Genomic DNA, 25,672 nt, shown 5'->3' on the forward strand with positions numbered 1-25,672 from the left:
TACCTTTCCTTGGTGTTGTTCATGCCTGGATTATCTCCTGTACCTGCTCAAACCTTGGTCCATTCTCATTTGTACCATGGAAGTTTGTCATGCCGGATACTGTCAGAACTAATTTTACTTAAGTTTGTGTTAAGGTGCAAAGCACACGTTTTGTATATTTTCTGTTTTTTGTGTTTGTGTATATTTTATGGTTTTGCTTCAAGAAATATTATGGGAAGGGAAATAGCAAGATGTAAAGAGCAAAAAAGTCATCATTCTCTTTCAATTGTTAGAACATCTATCTGAAATCATAATTATGATGCACTGTGGTATGTGTTAAAATAGGAAATACATGTAACGTCCCGTAGGAGCAGCAAACTCAGTGGTGTTGGTGAGGGTGTGTCATGGAAGTAATCACAAAGCAGGTGACTGTTGGTTGGGGTCCTGAAACATTAGTGTGCCTTCCCTGTGTCCAGTAGTGGTCTGGAGGGGTCAGGAAGCCTGCCTTTGACTTTGAGGGAACCAGAGGGTTTGAGGTCCTCTCTCTTCTATTGCTCTAGTACACTGCATAGCAGCAGTATACTGGGTTTATAGTTGACATTTAAATCGCTGATTGATCATTAAGATTGGGATGTATCTGTGGAAATGAAAATAGGAAGAGTCGTATGCTTTTTATTTTATTTTTTTTCCTATATCTGAAAAGGTATGTAGTACTTTGCTGAGTGGTTGGCAATAAAGTTTGCAGTATTCAGTGTATTCAGTTTTAGTATCTAAGTAGAATTAAACTGTTGCTGTAAACTGGAATAGCACTTTGTTACTGACAAGTTTTAGAATGCATCTGTTCGTCAATTACCTGTTTGGGAAGATTGTAGTTAATGATTTTGAGAATGTGGCTATAAACTTCCAACTGACTCAAGAAAAGCAAATAAGTCAAGATTGACAAATGTATAGGCTCTTCATCTTATTGTGTGTGTGGGTTTTTTTTTTCCTTTTAGTTATTTGTCAAGGTATAAAGAATTCTATCACACTTAAGACAAGTTAAGTAAACTTCACGGGGTGTATTCTGTCATGGCATGGAGCCGATCCCATGGCCTAGATCTTAAAGGTGATTTTATGTTTAAACTTTCATGAAAACATATGTGATTGAAACACATTAATATATTGATACAGAGGGCAGTTAATTTTTGTCTTTTTTTTGTGTGTGTGTGGTACTGTTGTGGCCTCTCCCATTGCGGAGCACAGGCTCTGGACGCACAGGCTCAGCGGCCATGGCTCACGGGCCTAGCCGCTCCGCGGCATGTGGGATCTTCCCGGACCGGGGCACGAACCCATGTCCCCTGCATTGGCAGGCGGACTCTCAACCACTGCGCCACCAGGGAAGCCCTAATTTTTGTCTTTTGATACATGTGAGCGCAGCTTTCATTTTGCTGAAAGAATGTGACCAGTTTTCAGTTTGGGATTCTACCATTTAGTAAAGATAGTCCACTTAATTTTAGAAATAGATTTAATATATAATACCTAATAATACTTCTATGAATGTTTTTTTACTGAAAACTTTTATTGTAATACTCTGAAGAAACTATGCCATTCTAGTCTTCAAGACTTAAATGAATCAAGTGTTTATTAGCTGTTGTAGTTTTTAAACTAATAAAAGTCAGTACATCAGCAATTTGTAAATACAGTTTTTAAAATAATGCCTTAACAACTTTACAGTGGTTATAATGACTGTATTTAGGCCTAAAGTTAGTTAATAATTTGACATGAAGGCTTTTTAATAGTTTGATGGTGCAGATAAGGGATAGGTAAACTCTGGCTGGTGGGCCAGATCCAGCCCGTCGCCTGGCTTTGTAAAGGAAGTTTTTCTGGAACATAGTCGCACCTGTTGTTTACATGGTAGTTATGGCTCCTTTCACCCTACACCAGTGGGGCAGAGTAGTTGCAACAGTAACTGTACAGCCCACAAATCTGGAAATGTTTAAATTTAGATTTTAAAAATTGAAAAATTCTTTGAGCCTATACAGGGCAAGTGCATTGACCCCTGAGGTAGAAAACAGTCAGGAACTTGGGTGCGGAAGCCAAATGGCCTAGGTTCAAATCCCCTTTCTCCCATTTCATAGCTAGTGACCATGGGCAAATCACTTAACCTCTATGCCTCCTTATGAGGTTTAAATGCACTTATTTGTATAAATAGTGCCTGGCACATACTAAGCGCTGTGTAAGTGATTGCTGTTGTTTCTGCTTGGAGCTTTAATAAGTTATTGTTAATAGAAAAATGACACTAATGATTTTCCTTTTAGAGTAACAAAGGCACTTTGAGTCTTTTACTTTTTCAGGAATGTAATAAGACTTTTTTCATTGACAGTCAGTGTTCCCTGTTACCAAAATTTACTTTATGAATATAAAGAATTGAATGTCTTCAAGACAGTACTTTTGCTTAAATGTCAAACCATTATTTTCCCAAGGCACATCAAACTGGCTCTGCATAGTCCAGGCCTCTAAAGCTTGTGTGCACACCCTAGGTAGCATGTGAGGTACATTTTGTAAATATAGTTTTTTAAATAATGCTTGAGACTTCCCTGGCGGTCCAGCAGTTAACACTATGTGCTCCCAATGTAGGGGGCTTGGGTTCGATCCCTGCTCAAGGAACTAGATCCCACGTTCCTGCCATAACTAAGAGCCCACATGCCACAACTAAAAGATCCGGCATGCTGCAACTAAAGACCGGCACAGCCAAACAAACAAATAAATAAATAAATCTTTATAAAAAATAAGTAAAATAAAATAATGCCTTAGGAGTTAGGAAAAGAAAATATTAGAACATTTTTACCTTTGTATTATTTTTAAAAATCTGTGTAGTTTATCATGTACATAAATTATAGGTATGGAACTTTGTGTATATAATTTGTTAATAAATAAGATGCATATTTAAAAGTTTTCTTATGGTTTGCCCAGTCAGGTGTTTGGAGGCCATTGGAGGACAGGATGATGAAATATAGGGCCTCAGCAAAGATAGAATTTAGAACCAATTCCCTGACTTAGAAGATAAGGAAAATAATTCATAGACTGTAATTGAGTTGTCCAACTTTGCATAAGTGTTCAGAAACAGGAAATGCAGTGGCTAGAATCTAATCACTGACCAAGCAGAATCTGGGTCACTGGACTCGTAAACCAGAAGTGACTGTTGAATTTCTCAGGTTGATGCTCCTGGCATATATGCTTGATCTGTGTGTGTGTGTAAATCTCTGACAGAATAAGCCATACTCAGGCACACCCTGTTTCCTTATTCAAGCATCTTAATTTCATCCCATTAAATCTTTGAAGTATCCGACTACCAGAAGGCATGAAGAAACCTGGGCTGAGAGTCTTCATTCCAGGAGACGTGATCTTGACTGCATGGCTGGTTTGAGGCGCATCACTCTGAACTGCAACACGCTCATTGGTGACCTGGGTGGAAGTGCTTTGGCAGAATCTCTTAGTGAGGATTTATGGCTTAGAGGGAAATTCTAAAATTGAAAATATTGAATTTTTAATATGAAATATGCTTAGCTTTTGGCATACTATTGTGATAGGATTTTTTAAAGCCTCATTTTACTGATAGCTTTTATTTTGCTTTTCAACTTTCTCTCAGAGTTGCATATATCCTTTACAGAAAATACAGAGTAACAAGAGAACCTATAATTTTAATACCCAGATATAATCACTGTTCATTTTGGCGTATATACTTTCAGTCTTTTTTTTCCTACAAATATATATGTACACTTAGGGATTCCAAAAATAGAATTGTAGTATACTTGCTATTTCACATTCCTGCTTTTTTCACTTAATGATGTATTATGTAGTATTGCGTCGTATTGATGTCCCATAGTTTAATCAATTCTTTGCAGTTCTATTTAGACAGTTTGCTTTTCCCTGTCAGAAACAATGTGAATACGTTGTATATACATCTCTGTGTGCATCGGGATTACTTCTGTAGAATAAGGTACTACAAGTGGAATGACTAAGTGTGACCTATTTTTAAGACATTTGATACACATGGCCAAATTACCACCCAGAAAGGCTATGCCAATTTGTAGTCCACCCCAACAGTAGATGGGAAGCCTGCCTCTCACAAACACTGGCCTGTAGCACTTGTAAAAAAATGTAAAACTACAAAAATGAGTACCTGTGCATTTTCTATGCAAGTGGGATTACTCCAAATTTTATAACTTTTTTCAATTAATTTAGTATGAGCATTTTAGCAAATCAGTAAATTTGTATCTCCTACATCATTTTTTCTGATTGTTCAGTATTCCATTATATGAATATGCCACAGTGCACATAGCTTATCCATTCTTGTATATAAGCTTTGTCCAGTTTTTCAGTTACAAATAGTACTCTGATATATATCCTTACCTATATCTCTGACTATTTCTTCTGGTTAAATTCTTAGAAAGAGAGTTTTTGGATCCAAAGGGTATAGACATTATTTAAAGGCTTTTCTTACAGAATCTTGGCTTCATCTGATAGGAGAATAACCACATTTTGTTTTATTTTGTATTCATCTGATTGACTGGTGAGGTTTACTGGCTGTTTGTATTAATTTGGCTATTTGGTTAATTATACCCTGTGTCCATTCTTCTGTAGTGAGAGTTTGTAAGGGTTGTATCATATCCTGTCAGATCCGTATGTCTGACTTGCTATTTCTGTGTGTCATGGGGGTGTTGAAAGACTCCAGTTATTTTAATGTGATGGTCCACACAACACTTAAACAAAAGACTCATGATAGTTTCCTTTCATGTAATATTTTTTAATCCCTGCGCTTTAGTGATGATCCCTTTGGTTTAAATGAGTAGGTTGTTCAGCCCCAGAACTACTAGAATTCATGATCAGTTTTTCTGGTTTTTGTCTGACCTTTTACTGCGAGGGTTCTTGACCATCATACTTTCATGATAGGTTTTTAGTATGTATTCTCTATTCACACATTGTTGAAAGTTTTTATTATTTGTATCCTCTTAGACTTGTCTTTTTTCCTCTAAAACTAACAGTTATTACATTTCTTCTATTTTGTTTTCCCCTTTGAACTAGTTTCAAGTGTGATTTGGAGCTGAAGATCATGATCAAAAGAATGCAGTGCATTTCTGAGCTTCACCAGGTTTTGCTTGTGAGGTTTACATGCCCCTGCCGCCCTTGCTAATTATGAACTGAGATTCATTTTGTGATGCTTTTTGCTCATAGGTTATATACAGTTATTCTTCAGTTCTGTAATTGTAAAATCTGTTGTCTGATCTATTGGTACTAAAGCCAGGGTTATCATTGCACATCCAAGAAGAGGTTTTTAAATTGGATTATGCATTATGTGTGTGCGTATATGTCTCTGTTTTTTTCCATACCCAAAATTACAAACCTGCCATGACTTGTCTTGTGCAGGACTCTTCCACACGTGAGAAAATGAGAGTTGTCTATATGTTAAATCTGTAGAGTTAGCAAGTGACCTTTTGTCTTTCATCGAAAGCACTTGACCTGCAGCAGTGCGGCCTCACCAGTGAAGGAGCAAAGGCTCTACTAAAGGCCCTTGAAACCAACAGAACTCTGCTCATTCTGGATATAAGAAAAAATCTGCTGGTTGGTATGTGGTCACTTTTTTTAAATTGATAAACACATAGCAAAACAAAAAGAATTTGTTCAGGTATTGACAGTTTTTTAAAACTTAATGTGTTTAACTTTCCTCATCATATCCAGTTGGCCCTTGAACAACGTGGGTTTAGGGGTGTCGACCCCTACGCAGTTGAAGATCTGGGTATAAGTTTATAGTCAGTGGTTCCACATCTGTGGATTCAACCAACCTTGGATCATGTAGGACGATAGTACCTATTTATTGAAAACTATGCATGTGTCAGTGGACCCGTGAGGTTCAAACCCATGTTGTTCAAGCTTCAACTGTACTTTTCTAGTGTTGCACTTCCCTTATGTTTTTTGCAGCTACTGTACTAATTAAAGTGAATTATACTTGTCAATTTTTCTTATCTCTACTCTGAATAGAGGTGAACCTAGATACTAAGGCTGCTTCCACCAAGACCATTCTTTCTTTCATTTGCAACCTCTGAATTCTTGCCAGGAGTACTTTATTCATTTGTCAGCTTCACAAGTAATTTTGTAATCATCTTCTGTGTGCCAGATACAGGTTTAGGGACTAGGGATAAAGCAGTGAACCAGACAGACAAAAGTCTTGCCCTCATGGAGCTTACATTCTAGTGAAGGAGTTCAGATAGAAATGAGTAAACAGATAAGTCATATAACTTTAGAGAGTAGGAAGTGCAAAAGTATCTTAATGTAAGGAGAGTGAGTGAGGGAGAGCAGGTAGGACTCCATTGGATAGGTTTGTTAGGGGACAGCTTCACTGGAGAAGTGGCATTTGAACGGAGACCTGAATGAAGAGAGGAGCAAGCCATGGAAGATGTGGAGTAAGCACATTCCAGGACAAGGAGGCAATGAGTATGTAGGCATGTAGGTGGGTGGAGTATTTAAGGAAAAGCAAGGAGGCCAATCTGGGCAGAGTACCGAGTGAAGAAGAGTGTGGTAGGACATGAGGTCAAGGAGCTAGCCAGGGGTCTGCTCTTGTAAAGTCTTGAAGGCCAGAGTAAAGATGTGGATTATTCTAAATGAGTAGAGGGGTTTGAACTGGAAAAAGGCATGATCCAAATCGTATCTGAATAAGGTGACCTGGTATAGAGAAGGGACTTGGGAGGATAAAGAAGAGGAACAGGGGGCTTCCCTGGTGGCGCAGTGGTTGAGAATCCGCCTGCCGATGCAGGGGACACGGGTTCGTGCCCCGGTCCGGGAAGATCCCACATGCCGCGGAGCGACTGGGCCCGTGAGCCTTGGCCGCTGAGCCTGCGCGTCCGGAGCCTGTGCTCCGCAAGGGGAGAGGCCACAACAGTGAGAGGCCCGTGTACCGCAAAAAAAAAAAAAAAAGAAAAAAGAAGAGGAACAGGGAGACCAGTTAGGAGACTATCACAGTGCTCCAAATAAGAGATGTTTATGGCCTAGGTTAGGTTGGAAGTTTGCAGCAAGTGAAAAGTGGTTGAATTCAGGTTGTGTTTTGAGGGTGTAGCTCTCAAGACCTGCAGATAGATGTGAGGTATGAAGGAAATAGTAACACGGAGACAAGTCGTTGATGATTATGTGTGCAACTGGGTAGTATCCCTTAGAAGAAGGGGGCTGATGGGAGGAGCAGCTTTTGAGGGAATATCAGGACTTGGTTTGTTATCTTGGATGCCCTGGTTTGATATCTTAGATGCTCTTTAGGTATCTAAGCGTCTGGATGGTGCTCAGACTGTACTTTGTATCCAAAGGTATCCAAAGCCACTTTAGATGCAAAATGTTTCAAGTTGACCTTTGCTGCTGCCAAAATAGTAGCCACTGTGGGCAGTCTGCAAGATGGCATCTTAGGTTTCTGAGGAAGAAATTAGAATACACAAAGGGGGAAATAAGTGTATAATTATATAATGTAGATTTCATATTTAAATGTATGGGAAAAGCAATAATTAGTTGCCTTTTGGTTTTAAATGGAAATAGCCACTCATTGGAAAATAATTACTCTAATTTCAATTCATTTTACTTTAGGTCATTCTGTGATGAAAACAGTTACCAAACAAGTTCTCCAGATGGAAGGAATGCCAAGTCAGAGGTATATAACATGTTTCAGTTCTCTCGGAAGAATTTCTCTTTAATGGCTTGGTTTTCTTTCTTTCTTTTTTTTTTTTTTTTTTTTTTTTTTTTTTTTTTGCGGTACGCGGGCCTCTCACTTTTGTGGCCTCTCCCGTTGCGGAGCACAGGCTCCGGACGCACAGGCCCAGCGGCCATGGCCCACGGGCCCAGCCGCTCCGCGGCATATGGGATCCTCCCAGACCGGGGCACGAACCCGCATCCCCTGCATCGGCAGGCGGACTCTCAACCACTGCGCCACCAGGGAGGCCCTTCTTTCTTTCTTAAAAGAAAATTATCAAGGTACTTTCTGCCATCTTAAAACTAAGATTTGAGTCAAATCAAATGGCTTTTCTGTTTTTGAAAATGTTGTGTGATGCTTTAATTTAGGTTCCCAGATATGCAGATTGAAAACCTTTTAACTTTTTATTTTCTGTAACATATTATCGTTAGTCACAAATAGTCTTTTTTTTTTGGTGATAAGAATGAATAGCAGGAGCAGCATTTGTGAAACCAAATCTAATGAAACTGACTCTTTTTTGTGAGTAAATTTGAATTTTGAAACAGCAAAACATAAGGTTTAATAAAAAGCATATTGTTTATGTTTATGATCTGCCAATTTCCCAGAAAGAGTTTTGTGGTGACTTTAGTTATATACCAGATACATTAAAATCACCAGTGGACAACACATCTTTTATTCAGGTGCCCTCTGAAAGTTTTAAAACTTTGTTGACTTCATATCACTGAACGGTCCACTTTAAAATGGTTAAAATTATAAATTTTCTGTTTTGTGTCGTTTACCACAAATTTAAAAAAATGTGTTGTTTGAAGATTTTTGGGTTTTATTTTTATTTTTTTTAATTTTCTCTTCCTGCTGTCTATACACATAATTCCACATAGCTTCAATATAATTTGCCATTCTTTTCATACTAAATTTAAATTCTGTGATTCATAGTTATACTTTCTAACATTGCATTCACAAGGTTTCATTGAGTTGGTCAAGTTTTGAAATTGGTGAAAAATTGGAAATAACCTCAAACTATTGTAAACATCTTCATAAATACAGCTTTTTTTTTCTAATTAAAGTTGTATGTTTTTGATTCTCTATTCATCAACTTGCTTGGACAATAGTGTATTAAATAAGTTGTTAAGAGTGTTTATGAAGTCAAAAAAAGCTTATGATCGTCTGCCCATTGTTATTTCAAGAGAGTGATATTTTAATAATCAAATAGTACATTCAAAGAAGTTAAGATTTGTGATATCACACTAATATTATTATTAAAAATTTATATCATATGTAAAGCATTCTTAAAATAGCTACATTGACTTTTGCTATGATATTAGAAATGGATAGATATATAAATAAAACATGTATATGTAAAACATATTAGGAATTCTGTAAAATTAGTACAGAATAATAGGGCATCATGGAATGAGAACAGTTAAACATTTTTTTTTAGTTAGCATGATTAAACAAAGTGGAAATGTAACTGAAGTATACAAGCTCATTGAGCTCTTTTAAGAGTAATTTTATTTCCTGGGCTTTTTTTTGTATTTGCCTCAGTTATTTGGAGACATAGAGGTAAGCCAAATCAGTATCTGGGTATATACCTAGATCCAGGTGAGTATAGGGGTGAAATAATGGTGTGAATTGTGTCACATTTATATTGTACTTATGTATGCCTAATAAAAGATGGGAACTTTTATTAGAAATTTTTTAATCTCCTAACAAGAAAAGTGTAATTTAAAAAAATTTTAATACATATATATATATATATTTGTGTGTGTGTGTGTGTGTGTGTGTGTGTGTGTGTGGTACGCGGGCCTCTCACTGTTGTGGCCTCTCCCGTTGCGGAGCACAGGCTCCGGACGCGCAGGCTCAGCGGCCATGGCTCACGGGCCCAGTTGCTCCACGGCATGTGGGATCTTCCCGGACCGGGGCACGAACCTGTGTCCCCTGCATAGGCAGGTGGACTCTCAACCACTGCGCCACCACGGAAGCCCTCCTATATATTTTTAAGAGGCATGTAAATCACACAGGATCGTGTGGTGATTATCAATAAGCTACACTCTATGAAATATTTGTCCTGTATTACCGCATACACTCCATTTTACCCTGCATCCTAATGCTGCTAAAATATAGTAGAAAGCAGCAGCATAGGACAGGGAGATCAGCTTGGTGCTTTGCGATGACCTAGAGGGGTGGGATAGGGAGGGTGGGAGGGAGGCTCAAGAGGGTGGGATATGGGGAAATGGGTATGCATATGGCTGATTCGCTTTGTTGTGTAACAGAAACTAACACAGAATTGTGAAGCAATTATACTCCAATCAAGATCTATTAAAATAAATAAATAAAATAACATAAAATACAGTAGCTTTGAAGGATAAATATAACCATTTTAACCTATGATGTTTGTTTTCAGTAAATTCAAATTAAATATTTAAATGTGAATTTTAATATATGGCTTGTTCTAAGTAAAATATTAACACGTAGGTCTAGTTTTTGCAACCAAATGTTTCCTATAAAGATACTTGCCTCTTTACTACTGAAATATAGGGTAAGTCTCCACATTTCACTCTTTCATCCAGTGGGTTTCATTTGTTTTTTTGTGTGTTTTCTATATGAAATCAAAGGAGCAGTGAAGGTTGACAGGCTTATAGGAGGGTAAAATTGACTCACCTACCCCCCAGCAACTTGCAGCCTTATAACTTGTATTGTTTTTACATAGAAAAATTCATCTTAAATTTAACTTTTGGTCTACTTCTGAAGATTCTGTTTGGCAGAAGTCATGGGTGTATCTGTGTTTCTGTGTCCTTGAGATTCAGAAATGCCAAAGGTGTTCTAAGATTCAGGAAACTTGAGTGTTTCTGCATGATACATAAAATGTATCATACTTTGGGATTTTTTTTAAACTTTATTTTTGCATTTCTGCACATCTCAATACTTTTGTTTTAGTTAAAATAACTTGTTACTGTAGAGAACTTATATTTTTTTAAAATGCTGGCTTTTGTAAAACCTTTGTACAAAACCGATCCTCTTTTTAATGGGCTTGGCATCATTGTCAAGTGCCTTTTTGATTCCTTTCGACGTGTGCACGTGTGACAGTTGCTCTGTAGACCTTTGGTGCATCTTGATTCCTTGTTTTCATGCTTTGTCAAACGTAGTCTTGGCCGCAAAGAAGCCTGTAAGTAATGGAAGGAAACACTCTGCTGGTAAAGAATGTTACCCTCCTGAAGCGCTACCACCTGGAGTGTCTGGTTTCCGGCCATTGTGTCCTGCAGAAAGTGCAAAAAGCAACAGGTAACCTGTTTGCATTCCCTGTCTTTTTCAGTCATTTAGAATTCTTTATTTTGGAACTTGTATTATGTGGGTGGTCTCTGGTGCTTTGTGTAGAGGAAAAAAGGTAACTCACACATGGCTTCTGCCTAATGAGCCTTCTAAGGAAGAAAAATTAAAAGTAATTGGGAGTTTCAAGTTGTTTCTCAAGTGTCACAACAGAGGTAACTCCGTGGGAGTCTTGAGGAGACTAAAATGATCACCAATTGTGCATGTGAGAAAAGTTTCATTAAAGGCAGGTGTAGTTGAGCGAAGCCCTACAGCACAGAAGTAGGAATTTGGATACGTACGAATGGGAAAAAAGACATTTTAGGCATGGGAAATAGTTTAATGCAGAATGGATGGAAAATATGCATTAGACCTATTCTAAATCAACTGGCTTATTAACTCAGTAAATCAGATTTAGTGAGTCAAACTAGCATTACCTTATTTCTTATCCAGGGGATAGCTGTTCATAGTAATTTTTGTCACAGAACAGTAAAATGGTTGAATTATAGCTTTAGGCTTGCTAAGTGAAATAGATGGCTCTAGATGATCTTCAGGTGACTTACTTGGTAGTAATCAGGAAATTGGGGATTAACAATTGCTTAAGAAAACAAAGAGAATTGATTTTAAATAGTACTTGAAGTAGTTACTGTGTAAAATATCTGTTCAGTTGCTCATGTTAAATGGATGTTTCTAATCCCCACTGGACAACCGACTACTTTTTTGCAAATGGTAATGTGAATTGCTGTTGTATAAACTATAGTGTTGAATCCCCAGTGTTTGCACTTGAGTTTCACAGCTCTGTGGTTTCCTATCTTCTTGCTGAGACACTTAATCGCAGGTCCATCCTCGTCACACAGGGTGGTAAATTAGAGAACGATTAATATCACCATTTAAAGAAGTGAGACTGAAATCTCAACCATCCTGAACACAGGAGCTGAAGGGGCCTCTCAGCAGTTCAGAGAGTTATTAGCAAGCCAGTAGGCTGAATTCTGTTCTGTTTTCTCCGTAGCAGAGCCCTCCAGGTCCTTGTTTTGAGCTTATTTATTTTTATACACAATTCTATATGGATACTGTTCATACTACTAAATAGTTGTATTAACTGGGTTTAACTGGTGATGTATTTACATGAAGATCTAACTTCGTTTTGTTGCTATCTTTTTAGGGGCTTTCTATTCATCAAAGCTCGTGATGTATGTAATCAGTTGGTGGTGTGTAGCTATCATATTTATGATATATAGGGCTTGAATTCGGAAAGGTGGATGGTCATTCTTGCTTTTTAAACTGACAGAGCCTTACAAGAAGCATTTCCCTCTCTGAAATAAATCCATGTAAAACATGTTTGGTCGCTCTCCCAATGCAACTGTGTAGTTGTGTGGATTTGGCACACAACGGGCAGCCTTGTGGTGATGTCTGTAAACAAGGAATCCTGTTTTCCAGTCTGCAAATCAGCTGTTACCCAGTGAGACGAACTTGACTGCCATTTCTGACCCCTCACATGGAGCTGTCATACTCAAGAATGTTCACATGTTTTCAAGAAACGTTGTTTGCGGGCTATATGTACAAATTCCTGATCTGAAAGCCAATATACAGCAACATCTCCCAAACCTCTGCTCTCTCACCAAGGCCGCACAAAATCTCTCGCATATGGCCTCATGGCAAGCTAATACTATCAGTATCAGATTCTCCTTCCCAGTGGTCTTGGGAGACTGCATAGTTGCTCTGTGAAAGGCACCACTGCTGAGGTTGAGAGAAGAGCATTTTGGGTGTCTGTCCTGGCCTTGCATTCCCAGAGAGAGGGGTGTGCACCTCGTTCTCCTGTTAGGGTTTTCCTATGCTGCAGGGTTTGCTGCTTGTTGTCAAAATGATGTCCTAGTGACTTGTCTTCTGCGTGGTTATATAATCCCAGCACAGTTCTTTATGATCTGTAGACTTTTATGGGGTTGTGGCCAGGTCAGTTTTTAAATGTTTGGAAATGTCCTATTGAACAACATTGCAGTGGCAGTGAAGCTTGCTGGGAGAATTGTTGCCCTAGTTTTGGCTTAAGGGTGGTGAGAAGATGAAATTTTTGATGGGTCAGTTTTAGTTGTGTATGTGTATGTGATTTATTTTTTTAAATTCTAATGTCTATTATTCACAGCTTAGATATGTTGACTTCCTGATTATTCATCAGTCCCTTTACTGATGTATTTTCCTCTGAAAAACTACATTTTCTTCCAGACTGTTTTTGTCTGATGGTGAAGAATAAATTTTTCATTTGCAGTATAAAGTTGATCTGAGAAAAAATGTTTACCTTGGATCTTCACTTGGCTTCTGTGAAAGAAACGTAATAAAATAATATGGGCAATTCCCATTACTAATCCTAACCACGTACAACAGAGGTCTGTACAGTAACATAGCAAAAATAAGTTACTGTACTTTTACTTAGTCATTGCCTGTTTTACACTAAAGAGCAGTGAGAGACATTTATAAAGAATGATACCTCAGATCACTTTTGTTAAATGTCCTCTAATATTTGGATATTTGGTATCTGGCTTGTGTTGTCTTTTATACAATCTTGTCTTCTTTCTTTGCACTTTAGTGTAACAACTCTATGGTTTCCTATCTTCTTCTTGTGACACTCAGGTCCATCAGAATTTCCTGTGACTGTGACAGTAGAGAGTCCTTCCTCCTCAGAAATCGAAGAGGTCGATGATTCCTCAGAACGTGTTCAGGAGGAGCCAGAGAAAATCCATTTGAAACAAGAAGCATTGCAGGTACAAAGTTATCACTTTAAAGCTATAGAGAAGATTATTTTTCAAACGGAAGGCTGATTGCAACGTAGCACAGCTTGTGTGAGGGTTCTGTTTTCTCCTCCCACCTGCATTGTATCCCCTTGAATGGTTCCTTAAGCTTAGACCAAGGTGAATGGTGGACATTTGAACTCTAAGAAACTAAAATCAAAACATGTCGTTAGTAATATATTTTCCTTTCCTTAGAACCTTAGTATATTAGATTTAGGGAGAAGCTTAGTGATCATAAGATAAGGAAATTGAGTTCTGAATGAATACAGTCAGCTGATTCAGTGCTCTTGTTTTACAGATGAGAAAATGGACAGTTCTAGTTGAACTCTCTTTTTATAAGAGGAAAATATGGCCTCATTTTAAATAAAAGTAAAGTTGAAAAACGTTTCGATGTTGATATTCTCCTTTCCTAAAATCAAAAATATCAAGAAGCTACATTCTATTACCAAATAAACCTGACCTCTAATGTCATTCCATACTTTTGTTTGTATGGACAGAAAAGAAAAATTGATTTTCATAAGAAATTTTTGCACCTCAAAATTAATATATTTATTTTATTTCAACTTTAATGCAGAGCTGAACATTTCTAGTAAATAAAGGAACACCATTTGTGGGGGACCTTGTCTTTGTGCTACAAAGTCCATGTTTAATTTTTTAAAATTATTTAATATGATTTTCTCTTCAAATGAAACATGACACTTGACAGGTTTCAGAACTAATTATCCCGTTATTGTAGGACTATGGGAATTACTCTTTGATTTTCAAAAGAGTTAGGTTTTTATTTTTTAATTAAAATTAATGATAATATAGAGAAATTTTAAGAAAAGAACTTAGAAAATTATGAAACGTTAGAGTATGAGAAATCTATAGTTCATGTAGAGTTACTCCCTTTCGTTTTATAAATGAGCACCTACAATTTGTAGAACGTAAGTGGTTTATTAGTAAATGGCAGAGTATGACAAGACCCTAGAGCATCTAACCCGCATTCCTTGTCTTTTAGTTGTGGTGTATTCATTTCCTTCACGAATAGCCCACGAGATTGTATTTGTAAAAGCAGTAATAGACACTGGGGAAGTCCAAGAAGTTTAAACACTGGGACCACAGAATAGCAGATTCAGAATGCACTGAGAACCCTTTTAGCTCTTCTCTGTTTTGACAAGACACTACAATGATGGTATCAAAGTGTTTAAGTATATATGCCCACAAAAATCAAGAGATTTCAACATAGTTTTGAAAGACAGAAGACAAGTGGAAGAGTGTGAAACTGAAGCAGTAGAACAGAGGAAAAGCATCACCTAGAATATGCACAGGGACCACGTGCAACTGAGGAGGATTCTGACCCCACCTGCAGAAGTAGCTCCGCGCTTTGATGCGCATGTAGGAGAGAGTGTGGAGTTAGTTAAAAGTGTGACTGAAATAGGGGAGCTCATTGAAGGGTTGTGTTTGGAGGAGTGGACTCCCAGCCCCGCCCTCACCCTCCTGAAATGAGATGATTTCATTTTGAAAACAGTGAAACTGGCGAGAACTGGGGCAGCTAGTGTGAGTTTTTACACCCTAGAAAATTGTGTTTGGGGGAGATCCTATTACTGTTACTGCCCGCTCCTTCCTGCATAAGAAGCCAATCAATCGTTGACTTCAGGGAGCTTTCTGCGCTCATTCTTAAATAGAAAATAAGTGTCATTTGCCTGTTAGTTGAGTAAAGCTTACAACATGAGAGAGGGGGAAAAAGAGTGAAAGCATATCCTAGTAGGACCAGGGACAATTTAGGGAACAGAATAATTTAAGAAAAAACCCTAATTAGTATCCTGAGAGAGGTTTAAAAAGAGCTAGCAACTATAAAAGAAGACTAGGGTATTAATGAAAAGGAGAATGGTCAGAAAGCAACAGAGGTCTCCTGGAAATGAAAATATGGGTGCTGAAATAAATTCAGTAGGAATTTAAAAAATTTCTCAATATATAAAAAAGCAAGACACAATGGAAAATGTGATAGAAATATGTTAGAGAGGCTGCATCTGGGAGATCCCACATGTTACTATTAGAAACTCCAGGCCCAGAAAAAAAATAGAGGGAAGCTGTCAAAGGGCAACAAAATTCCCCACAGCTGAAAGTAGACATCAGGCCTCAGATTGAAAATAGTTACGCAAGATGAGCAAGAATAGACTCATACCTAGGCACCCTTCATTGTGAAACTTTCAAATACTGAAAAAATAAATTAAAATAGAATAAAATACTGAGAGGATACATCCATTCCAGAGAGAAAAATACTGGTCACCTAAAAAAAAAGGTTACAATCTGACTTTATCATACTTGTCATGAGCACCATGGATCCTGGAAGGCATTAGAAAGATACCTCCAAAGTTTTTCAGGCACATAATTTTCACCCTAGGGGTTTGTATCCAGCCGAACTATCAGTCATACGTGGAGGCTGAAGAAGATATTTTGTACAGAAAGAAATTTGAAAAATTGACCTCCTGTGCTACACCTTAAGCTATTTATAGACATAATCCAGCAAAATGAGGCAATAAACCAAGAAGGAAGGTAATAGGGGATTCAGTGCAGATTGCAGCTAGTCTAGAGTGGAGAGGCTTCTATTGATTGTGTGATTGAGAGCTTAGAAACACCTTGAGGCATATTGTACTTACTAGGTGTTAGGCACTGTTGGAAGGGAGGAGGGAGAGGACGAGGAGAAGGAACTTGAACTCCAGAGGAGAAAAGGCTATACGGACATAAAGCTGAAGCACACTGAACTATGGTTGATTTTTAACCTACTATTGGTGAGGAAGGGAAGAATCCACTTCAACTTGACACTATAGATGTCCCCCTTTTCAGTGACACACAGGGGTAATGACCACCTGTCTAATTGGTTGTCCAAACCGGAACTTGTCCAAACTCCTTACACTTCAATAGTGTAAGGAGGCACTCTAATGCTGTAACATCAGGACAACAGGTATAAACTGGAACAGCCCAAGGCGGCTTGGGGTATGTGGTCACCCTGCACAAGGGCAGTGACACTGGCACAGTATGGAACGAGGTGTAGTCTATACACAGAGACACAGTACATCTGCAGTGGGCAATATTAATTTCATTGTAATAATGGCAATACTGTCTTGGTTTGCAGCTTTTATTGTCAACGTGCATGTAATCACAAATAACTAAAGTAAACTATACTTAGTATGTATTAGTATTAACTTGGTATGTACTGAAATGTATTGTGTACTAGTATGTACTTAGTATATATTAGGCTCTAAGTGTTTTTGCATATATTAACTCATTTAATCCTCTGAATAGCCTTATGAGGTTGGTGCTAATATCATTCCCACTTTTGAGAACAGGAAGCTAAGTCAGGGAAGGAACTTGCCCAGGCTGTACCTAATTTAAGGTTGGATCGAGGCTTTGAGTTCAGGCTCTCCGCCTGTTCTCTTAAACCTTACTCTGTACTGACTCTCAAATAACAGAAGACTTAACTGCACATAGAATATAAATTTCAACTTTGACAACGTAAAAGCTAGGTTTGGAAGATAGACAGGAGGTAGAAAAAAGGGAAGATGGTATGAATGTCCTCATTTTACAAAGCGTGACGTTGAGAGAGTTTCTGGTTGATCAACAATGTAGGTTTTTAAGTATATGACTACAAGTCAGAGATCATGAGCAGTGGAATAACTCATGATGACATAACTTAGCAGTGTGGACATAGGAAAGAGTGTAAAGGAACTAAACCCTTACTTATTAGTAAGTTAGAAAGTGAACAGATAATGCCTCCAATTTAGTGAGAAAATAGTCATGGAAGAGTATTACTTGGAAATGGAGAAGAATTCAAAATAACAATAGTTGGACTTCCCTGGTGGCACAGTGGTTAAGAAACTGCCTGCCAAGGCAGGGGACATGGGTTCGAGCCCTGGTCCGGAAAGATCCCACATGCCACGGAGCAGCGAAGCCCGTGCTCCACAACTATGGACCTGGCGCTCTAGAGCCTGTGAACCACAACTACTGAGCGCACGTGCCACAAGTACTGAAGCCCGTGCGCCTAGATCCTGTGCTCCCTAACAAGAGAAGCAACCTCAATGAAGAGTAGCCCCCGCTCGCCGCAACTAGAGAAAGCCTGCATGCAACAACGAAGACTCAACACAGCCACAAATAAGTAAATAATAAAATAATAAAAATAATAATAAAAATAACAATAGTTGATGTAAACCTCATAAAAAAGGAAATCCATACAGCCAGTAAACACAGAAAAGTGTACGACTTCATTAAGTAATAAGTGAAAAGTGAGTCAAAACCAAGGAAACTACGTGTCAATCAGATTGACAAATACATAAATAAAAAGTCTGGTAGTATCAGGTATTGTAGACCTGAAGTACTATGGGAATCTTCTACCCTGTTTATACTGGAGTATAAATCGACACAACTACTTTGGAAAGCATTTAGCCCTCTCCATCACCTGAAGGTATATAAATAGCCTGTGAGCCAGCAGCCCTCACCCCCGCCCTGTGTAAATGCACCAGAATAACGGGTACAGCAGGATTCCTGTCCATGATTTGCATTAGCACAAACTGAAAACAAACCAAATGTCCATTAAGAGTCAAAAATTAAAGATGATACAAATAGATGGAGAGATATACCATGTTCTTGGATTAGAAGAATCAACACTGTGAAAATGACTCTACTACCCAAAGCTATCTACAGATTCAGTGCAATCCCTATCCACCTACCACTGGCATTTTTCACAGAACTAGAACAAAAAATTTCACAATTTGTATGGAAACACAAAAGACCCCGAATAGCCGAATCAATCTTGAGAACGAAAAATGGAGCTGGAGGAATCAGGCTCCCTGACTTCAGACTATACTACAAAGCTACAGTAATCAAGACACTATTGTACTGGCACAAAAACAGAAAGATAGATCAATGGAACAGAATAGAAAGCCCAGAGATAAACCAACACACATACGGTCACCTTATCTTTGATAAAGGGGGCAGGAATGTATAGTGGAGAAAGGACAGTCTCTTCAATAAGTGGTGCTGGGAAAACTGGACAGGTACATGCATGTAAAAGTATGAGATTAGATCACTCCCTAACACCATACACAAAAATAAGCTCAAAATGGATTAAAGACCTACATGTAAGGCCAGAAACTATCGAACTCTTAGAGGAAAACATAGGCAGAACACTCTATGACATAAATCACAGCAAGATCCTTTTAGACCCACCTCCTAGAGAAATGGAAATCAAAACGAAAATAAACAAATGGGACCTAATGAAACTTCAAAGCTTTTGCACAGCAAAGGAAACCATAAATAAGACCAAAAGACAACCCTCAGAATGGGAGAAAATATTTGCAAATGAAGCAACTGACAGAGGATTAATCTACAAAATTTACAAGCAGCTCATGGAGCTCAATACCAAAAAAACAAACAACCCAATCCAAAAATGAGCAGAAGACCTAAATAGACATTTCTCCACAGAAGATATACAGACTGCCAACAAACACATGAAAGAATGCTCCACATCTTTAATCATTAGAGAAATGCAAATCAAAACTACAATGAGATATCATCTGACACCAGTCAGAATGGCCATCATCAAAAAATCTAGAAACAATAAATGCTGGAGAGGGTGTGGAGAAAAGGGAACACTCTTGCACTGCTGGTGGGAATGTGAATTGGTACAGCCACTATGGAGAGCAGTATGGAGGTTCCTTAAAAAACTACAAGTAGAACTACCATATGACCCAGCAATCCCACTATTGGGCATGTACCATAAACCATAATTCAAAATCCATAAATTCAAAAAGAGTCATGTACCAAAATGTTCATTGCAGCTCTATTTACAATAGCCAGGAGATGGAAACAACCTAAGTTTCCATCATCAGATGAATGGATAAAGAAGGTGTGACACATATATACAATGGAATATTACTCAGCCATAAAAAGAAACGAAATTGAATTATTTGTAGTGAGGCGGATGGACCTAGAGTCTGTCATGCAGAGTGAAGTAAGTCAGAAAGAGAAAGACAAATACCGTATGCTAACATATATATGGAATCTAAGAAAAAAAATGTCATGAAGAACCTAGGGGTAAGACAGGAATAAAGACACAGACGACCTAGAGAATGGACTTGAGAATATGGGGAGGGGGAAGGGTAAGCTGTGACAAGGTGAGAGAGTGGCATGGACATGTATACATTACCAAACGTAAAATAGATAGCTAGTGGGAAGCAGCTGCGTAGCACAGGGAGATCAGCTTGGTGCTTTGGGACCACCTAGAGGGGTGGGATAGGGAGGGTGGGAGGGAGGGAGACACAAGAGGGAAGAGATATGGGAACATATGTATATGTATAACTGATTCACTTTGTTATAAAGCAGAAACTAACACCAAATTGTAAAGCAATTATACTCCAATAAAGATGTAAAAATAAAAAGTGTAGGCTGTTTTTATTATTGGATGCAAGCTAGTGATGCTGTAAAAGCTTTCAGCAAGTATGTGTTTCTTTCTTATATAAAGCACTGCCATTAAGGCTGCCCTAATATTTTTTAGATTACATTTACCTATAGATTACTTACAGGTTCAAATCTACAGTGGAAATAACTTTTTTTTTTTTTTTACTAGTTTTGGAATGATGTTTTTAAACCAGTTCCTTAGAAGACTCCTATGTGACCCACACTAGTAAAATATACCTTCAGGTGCCTCCTCTGTCTGTAGGCAACAGCAGTGTAAAATATGTAAACAAATGAGTGTCCTTGTTTGCTAAAATTTAATCTGTTGATCATGTTGTATTATTGCTCTTCCCCAAATTCTCTCTCTCCATCAGGTAACATTCCTTATTATTAGGAAGAGGAAGTTCCTTAACATGTTATTTTGACAGCATAATTTACCCAGATGATGGTCATTATGATGATGCTTCATTTGTTTTTGATTTATTTTACTTTTTTTGATGATGCTTTAGATTCATTTAGAGTCCACCATTCAGAGAGGAATAGCTGGCCTACATTATTTCTCATACTTATTAAAAATTGCTGCATTCCCATTTGTGAGTTTGTTGAACGACTGGGTAGCATACCTCTTTATAAAGCTAAAATGGAGAGTAATAAATGAAAACACTCCCTAGCTATACTATTGATTTAATTGTTTATTAAAATAACCTCATATTGGACTTGTATTTTCCTCTTAGAAAATTGGCAAAGTGCTAATATATTTAGTTTAACTGGACCAAGTACATGTCTTATTTAGCTTTGATTCCCCAGCACAAACTCATTTATTAAGAATAAATGCTTGGGACTTCCCTGGTGGTGCTGTGGTTAAGAATCCACCTGCCAGTGCAGGGACACGGGTTTGAGCCCTGGTCTGGAAAGATCCCACATGCCGCAAAGCTGCTAAGCCTGGGCGCCACACTACTGAGCCTGCGCTCTAGAGCCCGTGAGTCACAATTACTGAAGTTCACACACCTTAGAGCCCGTGCACCGCAACTACTGAGCCCACATGCTGCAACTAATGAAGCCCATGCCCTCTAGGGCCCATGTGCTGCAACTACTGAAGCCCACATGCATAGAGCCCCTGCTCTGCAACGAGAAGCCACCACAATGAGAAGCCTGCACAGTGCAACGAAGAGTAGCCCCTGCTCGCCACCACTAGAGAAAGCCCATGCGCAACAATGAAGACCCAACGCAGCCAATAAATAAATAAAATAAAATAAAATAGAATAAACAGTCGAGAATATTGGACTTTATTTTAAAAAAAAGAGTAAATGCCTGTTGAATCGAATTAATCAGCCAAACAGTAGACAAATGAAAGTTGTGGTTAATAAGATGGGCCAGACTGAAATAGTATTCTTGTTGAGAAGCTTGCTTTAATCACCTTCTTATTTTCCAGCCTTATATAATCGTGTATTAATGTGATAGAATATTTCTCATATTGAGAAAATAATAGTTTTGTATTACGCTGAATCTGCCTGGGAATAAAATAGACACCTTATCAAATTCAGTGGAGGTGTCATGAGAATTGATACCTAAGGGTTGTTGTGGGAGCACATTTAAATTTTAAAAATATACAAGATTTTTGATATTGCCTCATGCCCACTATATTGTTTGGGAATAATGCAGTTTCAATTTATAGAATTGCAGCATGTATTTTAGGGCTGTAGAGAAACTTGATAAGTCCTGCATTGAACCTAAAGAGGAATGCATTGCCATAAGGTGCTCATTCAAAAATCAAATAATGATGTGAATAATGTTGATCATCTCTACTGGAGGAAAAACATGCTACACATTAAACACATTACTTATTATATATTTATTTAACAATCTTGGACTTCATTAATACAATGTTTTGTAGTATGTATGCCTTATTTCTTTTCTTATAGTTAAATGTCTGAATTCTGAGAAATTTCAGCATGCTTTGGTGAGAGGAACAGTCATCTTATTTTCAAAAAGATGCAGGCACAGACTGTTTTTGACCAAAAGGTGTATTACTGACCAAAATTCAGCCATCTAGTCTGGAAAATAAATGAAGAATTCTGCTGCTGGTGAGATGAATACATAGGTAGAGGGAGGTGAAGAATATAAACTACTTAGCAGCCTTAAACTTTCTCTTGACTTTGATATAAGTGCTGGAGAAACATCAATGTTATCATTCCCAGAGACCATTCATTTAGAAATGTAAATTAGAACAGATGGAAAAATACAGTGTTGGGAGTTACCTATCAGGAAACAAAATGGATGTGTGTGATACCTACCCACTGTCATGGTGAGGGCCCTGCATTACACTTACTGTCTAAAGCTTACTGTGCTGAAACCTTCACAGCAAAGGTTCCCGTTCCTCATAATGACCTCTAAGTGAAAGTGAATGAGGTTTAGCTACCAGGTATGTGCTTCTGGAACAACACACGAAGGGCCCTATTTTTTTTTTTTTACTTTATTTTTATATTATTTTATTTTTTGGCTGCGTTGGGACTTTGTTGCTGCATGCGGGCTTTCTCCAGTTGCGGCAAGTGGGGGCTATTCTTCATTGTGGTGCATGGGCTTTTCATTTTGCTGGCTTCTCTTGTTGCGGAGCATGGGCTCTAGGTGCACAGGCTTCAGTAGTTGTGGCTTGTGGGCTCTAGAGCACAGGCTCAGTAGTGTGGCACATGGGCTTAGTTGCTCTGCGGCATGTGGGATCTTCCCAGACCAAGGATCAAACCCATGTCCCCTGCATTGGCAGATGGATTCTTAACCGCTGCGCCACCAGAGAAGCCCACAGTGGGACCTTTTAACGTTGTTTCCAAAGCTATTTTCTTTGGAATACTGTTCTGTGAGATTTGGTAGAAAAAGAATCCCATGATCAGAATGTTTGGGAAACACTGAATATTTTATCCCCACGTTATACATTCAAAATGTATATTTTTTACATCAGAGATAAAATTCCTAGAATAAACAAAAACTGAAAAAACAAAACAAAAAATCCTGCTAATTCGATTAATACAAGTTTTCCACTGAACACTTGTGAATGTTTTTGAGGCACTGGCTGATACTGAACACAGTCTTGGGAAGGTTGATCTAAGGAATTAAAATTCTGTAAATTATGAGGAAAACACTTTTAGGTGAGAAGAGATGCATATGGTAGCAGGCTTCAGTATTCTGTATTTCCATTCGGGAAATTGTTCTTATTTGATCCCTTCCACCCTTGATCCTTTTTCCTTTCAGTGGACTCTGTAGTAGGGATAAAGGGAAAAATGTCATTTACTACCTTAGAAGAGCTATTTACTCTAGTGTAAATACAGTGGAGGCTGGTAAAAGTGTGTTGATAATAGGACATATTAGCTTAGGTTCTCTTGGTAGCAAATAACAAAAACTAAATCAAAGTTGGATATGTGAAACCCAAGGGCAGAAATACAGCCAGGCTCAGGAAAGGTCTAGGAAGCAGCTATATCATTTCCAGTAATGTGATCGCCGAACTGCTTTTCAACAAAGGGCGTCTTCCTAATGAACTTCAAAATGAGCTCTGCTGCTTGTTGGAGTTAAAAAAAAAATATATATATATATATATATATATATATATATATATATGTTTATACATATATATATGTATACACACACACACACACACAAGCATGCATATATACATATGATACAAAGAAAGAAAACATATATAAGTGGATGTTTTGTTATTACAACATGCATGCCAGGCATTGGTGACCATGGGAGGTCACCTCCGTGTTTCTGAGCAAGACAGCCTAACACTCATTTTTCCATTATCACTGTTGCCCAGAGTGAACTTGTCAAAGAGATACTCCACCATTCAGACTTCCAAACCCCTCCACCCCGCATCTTACTACTCATACTTAACCATTAGTATTTGCATAATTAATGCACATAAACATGTCAGGTGAAACTGAAGACACCCTTTATTTTAATTCCTGCCCAATCCCATTCCCTTCACTTGTTCCCCAGAGGCAACTGCAATCATGATTTTCAGGCTATGGTTCTATACTTTCACTATGAACATGCACCCACATTCACCAGGTACCCCTACCTCACCCCACGCCACCCCAGTCTACCCCCATATACCTACATTATTTATAAGGGGAAGACTGATTTTGTGTTTTCCAGGGCCCCATGGAACACCTTCTCCCTCCCACTATGGAGATCCTGAGCTGCATCTGGTTGGGGTATGGCTGTGTTCAGAAACTCCTGGATACCTGTTTTAAAACTTAAAAAATGAGAGATTTGCCCACATGAATCAACCAGAGACCTTTATTTATTTATGAACCAATAACTTTATTGGAAGAAATGGAAAAACTGGAAGAAAAAAACTTAAGTGATAAAGTCCAGGAAAAGAGAGTCCTGCCCTTGTTGCCAAAAAAAAAACAGAACCAAAACTTAAGTGAACTTCTTCTGCAAGGGCACTCTTGCCGTCTGCATGGCAGGCATGGTGACCAGGGCTCTGGTCACCCCGTGGCTCTGGGGAAGTCCAGTCCAGGCTCAGTTCTTCTTGTCGCTGTCGCCCAGGGTGAGCTTGTCAAAGAGTTACCCTGCCAGCTCGACGTCTGGGGCCCCCATCATGCTCAGGGTGGTGACATGACCCTCCAGCTGTCTGATGAGCGCCACCTACTGGCTGAGGTAGTGAGTTGCCAGGAAGTGGAGCAGGTGGGGGTCGCACTTGTCGGTGGCCAGCTGGTGCAGTGGAGCAGGCTCCGGGTCGACCACTTGCTTCTCCAGGAACAAGGCGCACTTCATGGCCTTGAGGCTGCTCTTGCACTCGTCACTGACTGGCTTCCTGATGTCTTGGAAGTTGAGGCGGCCCCCCGCGCTGGTTCTGCAGGCGCTTCGGGCCCTGGGCCCACAGTGGCGCAGGAAGAACCGGCTGAAGTGCTTCAAGGCCACGTCGTCGCGGTGGAGGTAAAAGGCCGCGGCCAGGCCCACGAAAGAGGCGTGGAGCTCCAGGGTGAAATGACTGTTGACGGCGGCCTCGCAGTCGGCGTGGTAGCTCTGGCGCACCTGCGAGGGCGGCGCGGGCAGCATGGTGGGTGTGAAGGCCAAGGTGAAGGCGAAGCCGCGGGGCCTGCGGTACCTGTCTCGGAGTCCCTTTCACGTGATTTAGCAATTTCCTTCGTCTTGGGTAAGTGCAGACTTCTCTTTTGTTTGTCAGAAAACAAAAGGCTTAGGTGTATTCTTAGAGAAAGAGCTTAACTGTGTGGATGTATTTATCCCCTCCAGCCTCATTTGTCCTTTCACTGCCACTCAGCAAGCATTTTTTGTAACGCCTCAATTATGTTGTGTGGAATGAGCCACAGTGGTAGGAAATACCATTGATCTCAAATTATCTTTCATTCATTCATTCAGTAAATATTTATTGATTACTTAATATGGCCCAGGCACTGGTATGGGATTTGGGCATATATTAGTAACAGAGAGACAAAGTCTGTTCCCA

The 25,672-nt window shown here is 38.9% G+C and overlaps 1 protein-coding gene and 1 pseudogene across 2 annotated transcripts in view; both read left to right on the forward strand.

Annotated features, from left to right (window-relative positions):
- The window catches only part of LOC308610912 (centrosomal protein of 78 kDa-like), a 460,151-nt pseudogene that overhangs the window by 119,100 nt on the left and 315,379 nt on the right, over positions 1–25,672 (forward strand). The window lies entirely within an intron of this gene.
- The window catches only part of LOC308610924 (BCL-6 corepressor-like), a 210,054-nt gene that overhangs the window by 118,841 nt on the left and 65,541 nt on the right, over positions 1–25,672 (forward strand). The gene's annotated exons all lie outside the window — the stretch shown is intronic.

This window comes from Mesoplodon bidens (genome assembly GCF_964165515.1).
Source record: "Mesoplodon bidens genome assembly, contig: HAP1_SCAFFOLD_96, whole genome shotgun sequence".
Lineage (NCBI taxonomy): Eukaryota > Metazoa > Chordata > Mammalia > Artiodactyla > Ziphiidae > Mesoplodon > Mesoplodon bidens.